Raw genomic sequence first — 10,137 nt, forward strand, 5'->3', positions numbered from 1 at the left:
TATAATTTAAATCAACCAGGACTGGGGAAGGAAGACAAACTAAAACTGGAGTAACGCCACTAACAAATGAACTTAAATGTATTACAAATAAATGGCATAACCACACTGAAGGGGTTAGGAAAGAAAAAAATGAACAAACAAGAGAGGGGGACAGGGAAGAGGGAGATAGAAAAGGAGACGGGGAGGAAGAAAGGAACAATGTTCACCAATATCTTGCATAATGTACAAAAATTAATTCAAAATGAATCATAGACCTAAAATGTAAAACCTAAATGTATAAAACTTCTAGATGAAAACATTGGACTTCATCAAAAGTAAGACCTTCTGTTCTTTCACAGGCACTATTAAAAGAGTGAAAAGACAAACCATAGACTGCAAGATAATATTTGCAGGTCATATATCTAGTGAAAGTCTTATATCTACAATACATAAAGAACCATCAAAACTCAAGAAGAATCAATACCTGAGTGACATCAGCAAGATAGCAGAACAGAAAGCTCTGGACTCTCCTTCCTCCCATAGACACACCAATTCAACAGTAATACACAGACAAATTTCCTTTGTGAGAAATCTAGAAACCAGTTGAGAGGCTCCTGCACCATGAAGGAGTACAAAACCAGCCACATCAAAGCCAGTAGGAAAACTCAAGGCACTCTCTCACCAGAGTCTCTCCTCTCTGGCACAGCACCATCCAATTGGGTGGAAAGCCTCAGCCTCCAGCTTCTCCCTGGGGAGAGAAAGAAAGGACTAGATGACACATCCAACATTCTGACTTTTCTGGAGACTGTCCAAGGGGCTGGTTTCTGTCTTATCTGAACCTGAGAACTGAGAGCAGACAGTCTCAGATTGGGAGTCACTGAGAACAAGGGCAGCTAGTATGCACACATTTGCCACAGACCCTCCTCTTGGTTCAGTGTAGAATGAGCGAGTGGAAACTTCATATCCAAGTTTTGCCTAGGGATGGAAAGAGGTGGACCATGCACCTAATACTCCAACTTTTCAGGGGCTGCCCAAGGGGTTGGCTTCTGTGTTGCCTGTCTTAAAGTGCTGAGGAGACCCAGCATACTCTAGATGCCTGAAAGCTGCTGAGAATAAAGGCAAAGATTTGGACTAGCACGAACTCACCTACCAGAGCCCCTCCCCCTGGCTCAGCACAGCCCAATCAGGAAGACTCCCAGCTCCTGGCTTATCCCTGAGGAGGGAAAGAGAAGACTGAAACATATGTACAATATTCAGACTTTTTAGGTAGGTGCTGGAGGGCTGGTTTCACTCTTGCCTGTATCAGACTGCAGATGGGACCTGGCATACCCTAGATATCTGGGTACCACTGAGAACAAAAAAAGGATCATGGAGCATGCTGCTGGTCCAGAAGATCTATGGTACAGCAGACAGACACCGAATAGTGCAAGAGAATATGAAGTCCTGAAATAAGACACCAGTAAATCCCTCTGTTTGGAAATTTACACATACAAGACCAGAGAAGACATATAGACAAACAAGCATTGAGAGGCCCCCCCAGTTTCTCTGGCAAGACCCAGAGATCTGGTGAACATCTCCTCCTGTATGAAGCCAGTCCAAGAAGATTGGAAGAGGTGGGAGTTTTTTCTAATGCACAGATACCAATATAACGAGTCAAGGAAAACAAAGAAACATGACGCCAAAAAACGAACAAGCTGCTCCAGAAACTGACCCTAATGAAACAGAAGTATATGAATTACCTCACAGAGAATTCAAAGTAACAGTCATAAAAATGCTCAACAAGCTCAGGATAACAATGCATGAACAAAATGAAAATTTCAACAAAGAGGTATAAAATATAGAAAAGAACCAAGCAGAAAACTTGGAGCTGAAGAATACAATAACTGAACTGAAATATTGACTAGAGAGATTCAACCACAGACTTGAGCAAGCAGAGGAAAGAATGAGTGAATTCTAAGACAGGCCATTTGAAATTATCCAGTCAGAGGAGCAAAAAGAAGAAAGAATAAAAAAGAATGAAAAGCTTAAGGGACTTACGGTATACTACCAAATGAAGGGAGAGAGAGGAGCAGAATGCCATTTAAAGAAATAATGATCAAAAACTTTCAAATATAGGGAAAGAAATGGATATCCAGATCCAAGAAGCCCAAGAGTCTCCAAAAAAGATGAATCTAAAGAAGTCCACACTGACACATATTACAATCAAATTGTCAAAAGCTAATGACAAAGAGAGAATTTTTAAAGCAGCAAGAGAAAAGTGACATGTTATGTACAAGGGAACCCCCATAAAATTATCAGTGGATTTCCCAGCAAAACTTTGCAGGCCAGAAGGGACTGGGATTGAAGTTGTGTACTTGAGAGTTACTGTAAATATTCAATAAGACCTTTTGACCTTGTTCTCGACACAGACATAGATGAAAAGAAGTTAATCATGTCAATTTGCTGTTTTCTTTTTTTTTTTAATTTTTTGTTTATTGCAGTAACATTGGTTTATAACATTGTAAAAATTTCAAGTGTACATCATTATACTTCTATTTCTGCATAGATTACATCATGTTCACCACGCAAATACTAATTACAACCCCTCACCACACACATCTGCCGAATTATCCCTTTCACCCTCCTCCCTCCCCCCTTCTCCTCTGGTAACCACCAATCCAATCTCTGTCCCTATGTGTTTGTTTATTGTTGTTATTATCTACTACTTAATGAAGGAAATCATATGGTATTTGACCTTCTCCCTCTGACTTATTTCACTTTGCATTATACCCTCAATGTCCATCCATGTTGTCACAAATGGCTGGATATCATCGTTTCTTATGGCTGAGTAGTATTCCATTGTGTATATATACCACATCTTCTTATCCATTCGTCCCTTGATGGGCACTTAGGTTGCTTCCAAGTCTTGGCTATTGTGAATAACGCTGCAATGAACACAGGGGTGCATGTGCCTTTACAAATTGGTGTTTTCAAGTTCTTTGGATAAATACCCAGCAGTAGAATAGCTGGATCATATGGTAGTTCTATCCTTGATTTTTTGAGGAATCTCCATACTGTTTTCCATAGTGGCTGCACCAGTTTGCACTCCCACCAGCAGTGTATGAGAGTTCCCTTCTCTCCACATCCTCTCCAACACATGTTGTTTCCTGTCTTGTTAATTATAGCCATTCTGACGGGCGTGAGGTGATATCTCATTGTAGTTTTGATTTGCATTTCCCTGATAGTGATTTTGAACATCTTTTCATGTGTCTGTTGGCCATCTGTATATCTTCTTTGGAGAAATGTCTGTTCAGGTCTTTTGCCCATTTTTTAATTGGGTTGGTAGTTTTTTTGTTGTTGAGATGCATGAGTTCTTTATATATTTTGGAGATTAAGCCCTTATCAGATGTATGGTTTGCAAATATCTTCTCCCAATTGTTAGGTTGTCTTTTCGTTTTGCTGATGGTTTCCTTTGCTGTGCAGAAGCTTTTTAGTTTGATGTAGTCCCATTTGTTTATTTTTTCTATTGTTTCTCTTGCCCCGTCAGACATGGTGTTTGAAAAGATGTTGCTAAGACCAATGTCGAAGAGCGTACTGCCTATGTTTTTTTCTAGAAGTTTCACAGTTTCAGGTCTTACATTCAAGTCTTTAATCCATTTGGAGTTAATTTCTGTGTATGGTGTAAGGTAAAGGTCTACTTTCAATTTTTTCCATGTGGCTATCCAGTTTTCCCAACACCATTTGTTGAAGAGACTTTCTTTTCCCCATTGTATGTTCTTGGCTCCTTTGTCAAAGATTAGCTGTCCATAGATGTGTGGGTTTATTTCTGGGCTTTTGATTCTATTCCATTGATCTGTGTCTGTTTTTGTGCCAGTACCATGCTGCTTTGGTTACTATAGCTTTGTAGTATATTTTGAAGTCAGGGAGTGTGATACCTCCAGCTTTGTTCTTTTTTCTCAGGATTCCTTTAGCTATTCGGGGTCTTTTGTTGTTCCATATAAATTTTAGGATTCTTTGTTCTATTTCTGTGAAAAATGTTGGAACTTTGATAGGGATTGCATTGAATCTATAGATGGCTTTAGGAAGTATGGACATCTTAACTATGTTAATTCTTCCAATCCAAGAGCACAGAATATCTTTCCATTTCTTTGCGTCTTCTTCAATTTCTTTCAGAAATGTGTTATAGTTTTCAGTGTACAGATCTTTCATCTCTTTGGTTAAGTTTATTCCTAGGTATTTTATTCTTTTTGTTGCAATTGTAAATGGGACGGTATTCTTAATTTCTCTTTCTGCTACTTCGTTGTTAGTGTACAGAAAAGCAACTGATTTTTGTATGTTGATTTTGTATCCTGCAACTTCACCATATTCGTTTATTACTTCTAAAAGTTTTCTGGTGGATTCTTTAGGGTTTTCTATATATAAAATCATGTCATCTGCAAATAGTGACAGTTTCACTTCTTCCTTTCCAATTTGGATCCCTTTTCTTTCTTTCTCTTGCCTGATTGCTCTGGCTAGGACTTCCAGTACTATGTTAAATAGGAGTGGTGACAGTGGGCATCCTTGTCTGGTTCCTGTTCTTAGAGGGATAGCTTTCAGTTTTTCACCATTGAGGATGATATTGGCTGTGGATTTGTCATATATGGTCTTTATTATGTTGAGGTACTTTCCTTCTATACCCATTTTATTCAGAGTTTTTATCATAAATGGATGCTGTATCTTGTCAAATGCTTTCTCTGCATCTATTGAGATGATTATGTGATTTTTATTCTTCATTTTATTAATGTGGTGTATTACGTTGATTGATTTGCGAATGTTAAACCATCCCTGCATACCTGGAATTAATCCCACTTGATCATGGTGTATAATCTTTTTAACGTATTGTTGTATGCAATTTGCTAGTATTTTGTTGAGGATTTTTGCATCGATGTTCATCAGTGATATTGGCCTGTAATTTTCTTTTTTTTGTGTTGTCCTTGTCTGGTTTTGGTATCAGGGTAATGTCAGCTTCATAGAATGAGTTAGGGAGCTTCCCCCCCTCCTCAATTTTTTGGAAGAGTTTGAGAAGGATAGATATTAAGTCTTCTTTGAGTGTTTGGTAGAATTCACCAGGGAAGCCGTCTGGTCCTGGACTTTTATTTTTGGGGAGGTTTTTGATTACTGTTTCGATCTCCTTACTGGTGATTGGTCTATTCAAATTCTCTACTTCTTCTTGATCCAGTTTTGGAAGGTTGTATGATTCTAAGAATTTATCCATTTCTTCCAGATTGTTGAATTGGTTGGCATATAGCTTTTCATAGTATTCTCTTATAATCTTTTGTATTTCTGAGGTGTCTGTTGTAATTTCTCCTCTTTCATTTCTGATTTTACTTAGTTGTGCCTTCTCTCTTTTTTTCTTGGTGAGTCTAGCTAAAGGTTTGTCAATTTTGTTTATCTTTTCAAAGAACCAGCTCTTGGTTTTATTAATTTTTTCTATTTTTTTTTTTAGTCTCTATTTCATTTATTTCTGCTCTGATTTTTATTATTCCCCTTCTTCTACTGATTTTGGGCTTTGTTTGTTCTTCTTTTTCCAGTTCCTTTAGGTGCATTGTTAGATTGTTTATTTGAGATTTTTCTTGTTTGTTGAGATAGGCCTGTATCGCTATAAACTTCCCTCTTAGAACCGCTTTTGCTGTATCCCATAAATTCTGGCATGTCATATTTTCATTTTCATTTGTCTCCAGGTATTTTTTGATTTCTTCTTTGATTTCTTCATTAACCCAGTCATTGTTCAGTAGCATTTTGTTTAATCTCTACATATTTGTGGTTTTTCTGATTTTCTTTCTATAGTTGATTTCTAGTTTCATAGCATTGTGGTCAGAAAAGATGCTTGGTATTATTTCAATCTTCTTAAATTTATGGAGACTTGTTTTGTGGCCTAATATGTGATCAATCCTGGAGAATGTTCCATGTGCATTTGAAAAGAACATGTATTGTTCGGTTTTTGGATGGAATGCTCTGTATATATCTACTAGGTCCATCTGTTCTAGTGTGTTGTTTAAGGCCAATGTTTCCTTAATGATCTTCTGTTTGGATGATCTATCCGTTGGTGTAAGTGGAGTGTTAAAGTCCCCTACTATTATTCTGTTACTGTCTATTTCTGTTTTTATGTCTGTTAATAATTGCTTTATATATTTAGGTGCACCTACATTGGGTGTGTAGATATTTACAAGTGTTATATCCTCTTGTTGGATTGTTCCCTTGATCATTATGTAATGCCCTTCTTTGTCTCTTTTTACAGTTTTTGTTTTAAAGTCTATTTTGTCTGTTATGAGTACTGCTATCCTAGCTTTCTTTTCATTACCATTTGTGTGGAGTATCTTTTTCCATCCCTTCACTTTCAGTTTGTGTGTCTTTAGGTCTGAAGTGTGTCTCTTGTATGCAGCATATATATGGGTCTTGTTTTTTTATCCAGTCCGCCACCCTATGCCTTTTAATTGGAGCATTTAGTCCGTTGACGTTTAAAGTAGCTATTGATAAGTATGTACTTACTGCCATTTTTTAACTTTCTTTTTTTTCCTCAGTGTTTTAGTACTCCTTCTCTGTTCCTTTCTTCTTCTATACAGAATTGATGGTCACTTTAGTTTGACCTCTGTCTGAAAGCCGTACTCTTTAACTCCCCTCCTCCCGCCTTTTATGTTTTTGATATCATATCTAACCTCTTTTTTGTGCATTTGGATCCATTACGTTCTTATCGTGGAAATAGATAACTTTTCCTATTTGTGGTTTTCTCTTTTCCCCTTAAATCAGTCCCTTTAACATTTCTTGTAGCACTGGTTTCTTGGTGACAAACTCCTTTAATTTTTGCTTGACTGGGAAATTTTTGATCTCTCCTTCCATTTTGAATGATAACCTTGCTGGGTAGAGTACTCTTGGCTGTAAGTTTTTTTCTTTTAGCACTTTAAATATATCGTGCCATTCTCTTCTAGCCTGTAAGGTTTCTGCTGAGAAGTCAGCTGATAGCTTTATGGGGTTTCCTTTGTATGTAACTTGACATTCTCTTGTGGCTTTTAGGATTCTCTCTTTATCTTTAATTCTGGACATTTTGATTATGATGTGTCTTGGTGTGGGCCTCTTTGGGTTTATCTTGTTTGGGGCTCTCTGTGATTCCTGTACCTGGATGTCTGTTTCCTTCCTTGGGTTAGGGAAGTTTTCATCTATTATTTCTTGAAATAGATTCTCTGCCCCCTTGTCTCGCTCTACTCCTTCCGGGACACCTATAACATGGATGTTAGTGTGCTTGATGTTGTCCCAGAGGTCCCTTAGACTGTCCTCACTCTTTTTAATTCTTTTCTCTTTTACCTGTTCAACTTGGGTAATTTCTTCTAGTCTTTCATCCAGCTCACAGATCCGTTCTTCTGTTCTGATTGGTTCTTTTTTATATCTTCCATTTCTTTGTTGACATTCTCACTGAGTTCATCTATTCTTCTCCCCAGATCAGTGAGCATCCTTAACACTCTTAGTTTGAACTCTCTCTCGGGTAGGTTGCTCATTTCTGTTTCACTTAGTTCCTTTTCTGGGGTTTTGTCCTGTTCCCTTACTTGGAATGTATTTTTTTGCCTCCTCATTTTGCCTCTTTCCCTGTGCTTGTGTCTACCTATTAGGTAGGTCAGCTATGTCTCATGCTCTTGGATCGGTGACCTTATATAAGTGATGCCTTAGGAGGCTTCCAGTGTGCTACCCTCAGTTCTCAATGTTCCAGGGGTGACCCCTATGTGGGCTACGTGTGTTCTTCTGTTGTGGCCTGTTTGCTCTCCCTGTAGGCGCCCAGGGAGGCCGAGTTATGCTCCTGGCTAGCTGTTGTAATGCTCAGCTGCTTGTAGTTGTTGTGGGCCCTTCAGTCTCTTTATCAGGTGTGGGGAGCCCCAGCACAGTTGGCTGCAAGTTCTAATACCACATTTGTGTTGCAGTATTTCTTTTAAGTGAGTAGGCCCCCAGCATGGCAGGTTGTTAGGTTGTTACAATTGCTGTAAGCCTCTAGCCTATTAGGTCTCTTGTCATCTCTCTGAGGATTGCAGCTGGGTGGGGCTGGCCTCAGGCATGGGAGCACCCAATTGTTTCAAGCTTTGGAAGGTGGGGCAAACCCCCTATGTGGGTCTTTGAGAAGCACAAGTCTTCTGCAGCTGACAAGCCCTGCCGCCCACCGGTCCACACACACAGTCAACACAGTCCTGCCCCATGAGCGCACCCCGACCTCCCCAAGCAGACCCAGTCTCTCCACGGCAGGAGCCCCACACATTCCACCACCGCCCCACCCTCTCCACCCACTCTTTGTGCACACCCTGCCCCGCTAAAGTCGGCTCAGTTGCCAGGCTGCAGAGAATCCAGTCACCAATCTATGCAGGCCCACACGTTGCCTGAGGGCTTGTTGTTGGGTGGGACCAGTCTCTAGGGTGGGCTGCCTGCCCTGGCTGAGCTGGATTAAATCGGTGCTCTAGTGGGTGGGGCAGACCCTGGGCTAGCAGGCCTCAGGGAGAACTCCAATGGCGTCTGTGTCAGCACGCCCACACCAGGCTGCAACAATGGCCACCGCCAATGTCCCAGTCCCTGGAGAGGTCTCACCCCTCACCGAGATGCACTCAGGGCCTATTAGGTGAGTCTCTTGTCACCACAGCACTGTGCACCTTTCTTTCTGGTGATTTTAGGATGCTTTCTGAAATGAGTGAGTTTGCGTGTGGGCCCTTTAAGAGCCGGTTTTAGTTTCTTTGTGAACCGGGTTTTCTGGGGGTACTCCCCAATGTTTTAGTAGCAGGCAAAGTCAGATATTACGCCACTGGTATCGATTGTGCTGGGTCCACAAAATGCCCACAGCGGGGGCGCTCCCCGGCTCAGGGCCCCGCACCTCCAGGGAGGCTGCGTACCTGTGAGCTGCTCCCGGCGGCCATGAAGCTGGCGGCTTGTGAAGGCGGCGTTTTTCCTTTCCAGAAGGGAGTCTCTGCCTCTTCTACCTCAGTTAGGATTGTCCGTTGTTGCAGGAGTTCCTCTTATCCAGTTTTCAGTTCTGTCTCAGGGGTAATTTTTCCGCGAGTAGTTGTAGATTGGCTGTGTCCACAGGAGGAGGTGAGTTCCGAGTCTGCTTATGCCGCCATCTTGACTTCTGCCCTGCTGTTTTCTTTTTTAACCTGAGGGGTGACTCAAAGGTCACAAGGATTTATGAACTCGTTTTACAGAAGAAAGGGAATGCCTTCAAGGAAGTTATTACCACCAGATAACCAGCCCCCAGCTGAAATTGACCCTCATAAGTCAGATTCCCCAAGGCCTTATCTGGAGTGAAAAAAACACAAATTACCCCTTTGTTTCTCAGAAACTCCTCCTGCCAAGCCCCTTAGCTCTATAAAACACCCTGCTTTCTTCTCTTGTTAAGGCAGATTTGAGAGAACCTATCCTCCTGCCTTCTCATTTTGGCCAATTCAAATAAACCTTTCTCTATCTCCAAGCACCAATGTCTCAGTGATTGGCTTACTGCACATCAGGCACATGAACTTGAGATTAAGAGATTTAATATCAAGATGATATATTCAAAATTCTGAAAGGAAAAAACCCTGCCAAATAAGAGTACTGTATCTGGCAAAACTGTCCTTCAAAAATGAAGGAGAATAAAGACTTTCTCAGACAAACAAAAGCTGAGAGAGTTCATCACCACTAGATCTGCCTTACAAGAAATGCTAATGGGAGTTCTTCAACTTGAAACAAGAGAATTATAACAGCAACACAAAAGTATATAAACTGTAGAACTTGCTGGTAAAAGTAAATATAGAGAGAAATACATAATACTGTAATACTGTAACAGTGGTGTGTAAATCACTTTTAATTCTAGTGTAGAAGTTAAAATACAGAAGTATAAAAAAAGTTATAACTATAAAAATATATTAATGGATACATGATAAAAAAGATGTAAAATGTGACATCAATAACATAATGTATTGGAGGGAAAAGTAAAAGTATAGAGTTTTTGTATGCATTGAAGTTAAGTTGTTATCAACTTAAAATATATTGTTAAAACTACAAGATGATTCATATAAGCCCCATGGTAATCAGAAAGAAAATACCTATAGAAAACACACCAAAGAAAATGAGAAAGGAAGAAAAACATGCTACTAAAAAAAAAAAAAATCAATGAAACTCAAAGGAGGACAGCAAGAG

At 39.9% G+C, this 10,137-nt stretch overlaps 1 long non-coding RNA gene across 1 annotated transcript in view; it reads right to left on the bottom strand.

The window, feature by feature from the left end:
* Window positions 1-9,105, bottom strand: part of LOC131416290 (uncharacterized) — a 35,082-nt gene extending 25,977 nt beyond the window's left edge. The window contains exons 1-2 of the long non-coding RNA XR_009222573.1: window positions 8,856-9,105; window positions 662-727 (exon numbers count right to left, since the gene is read on the bottom strand). This is a non-coding gene — a long non-coding RNA (uncharacterized LOC131416290). The remainder of the gene's footprint in view (window positions 1-661; window positions 728-8,855) is intronic.
* Between the last annotated feature and the right edge of the window lie 1,032 nt (window positions 9,106-10,137).

This window comes from Diceros bicornis, chromosome 17 (assembly GCF_020826845.1).
Source record: "Diceros bicornis minor isolate mBicDic1 chromosome 17, mDicBic1.mat.cur, whole genome shotgun sequence".
NCBI classification, from domain to species: domain Eukaryota; kingdom Metazoa; phylum Chordata; class Mammalia; order Perissodactyla; family Rhinocerotidae; genus Diceros; species Diceros bicornis.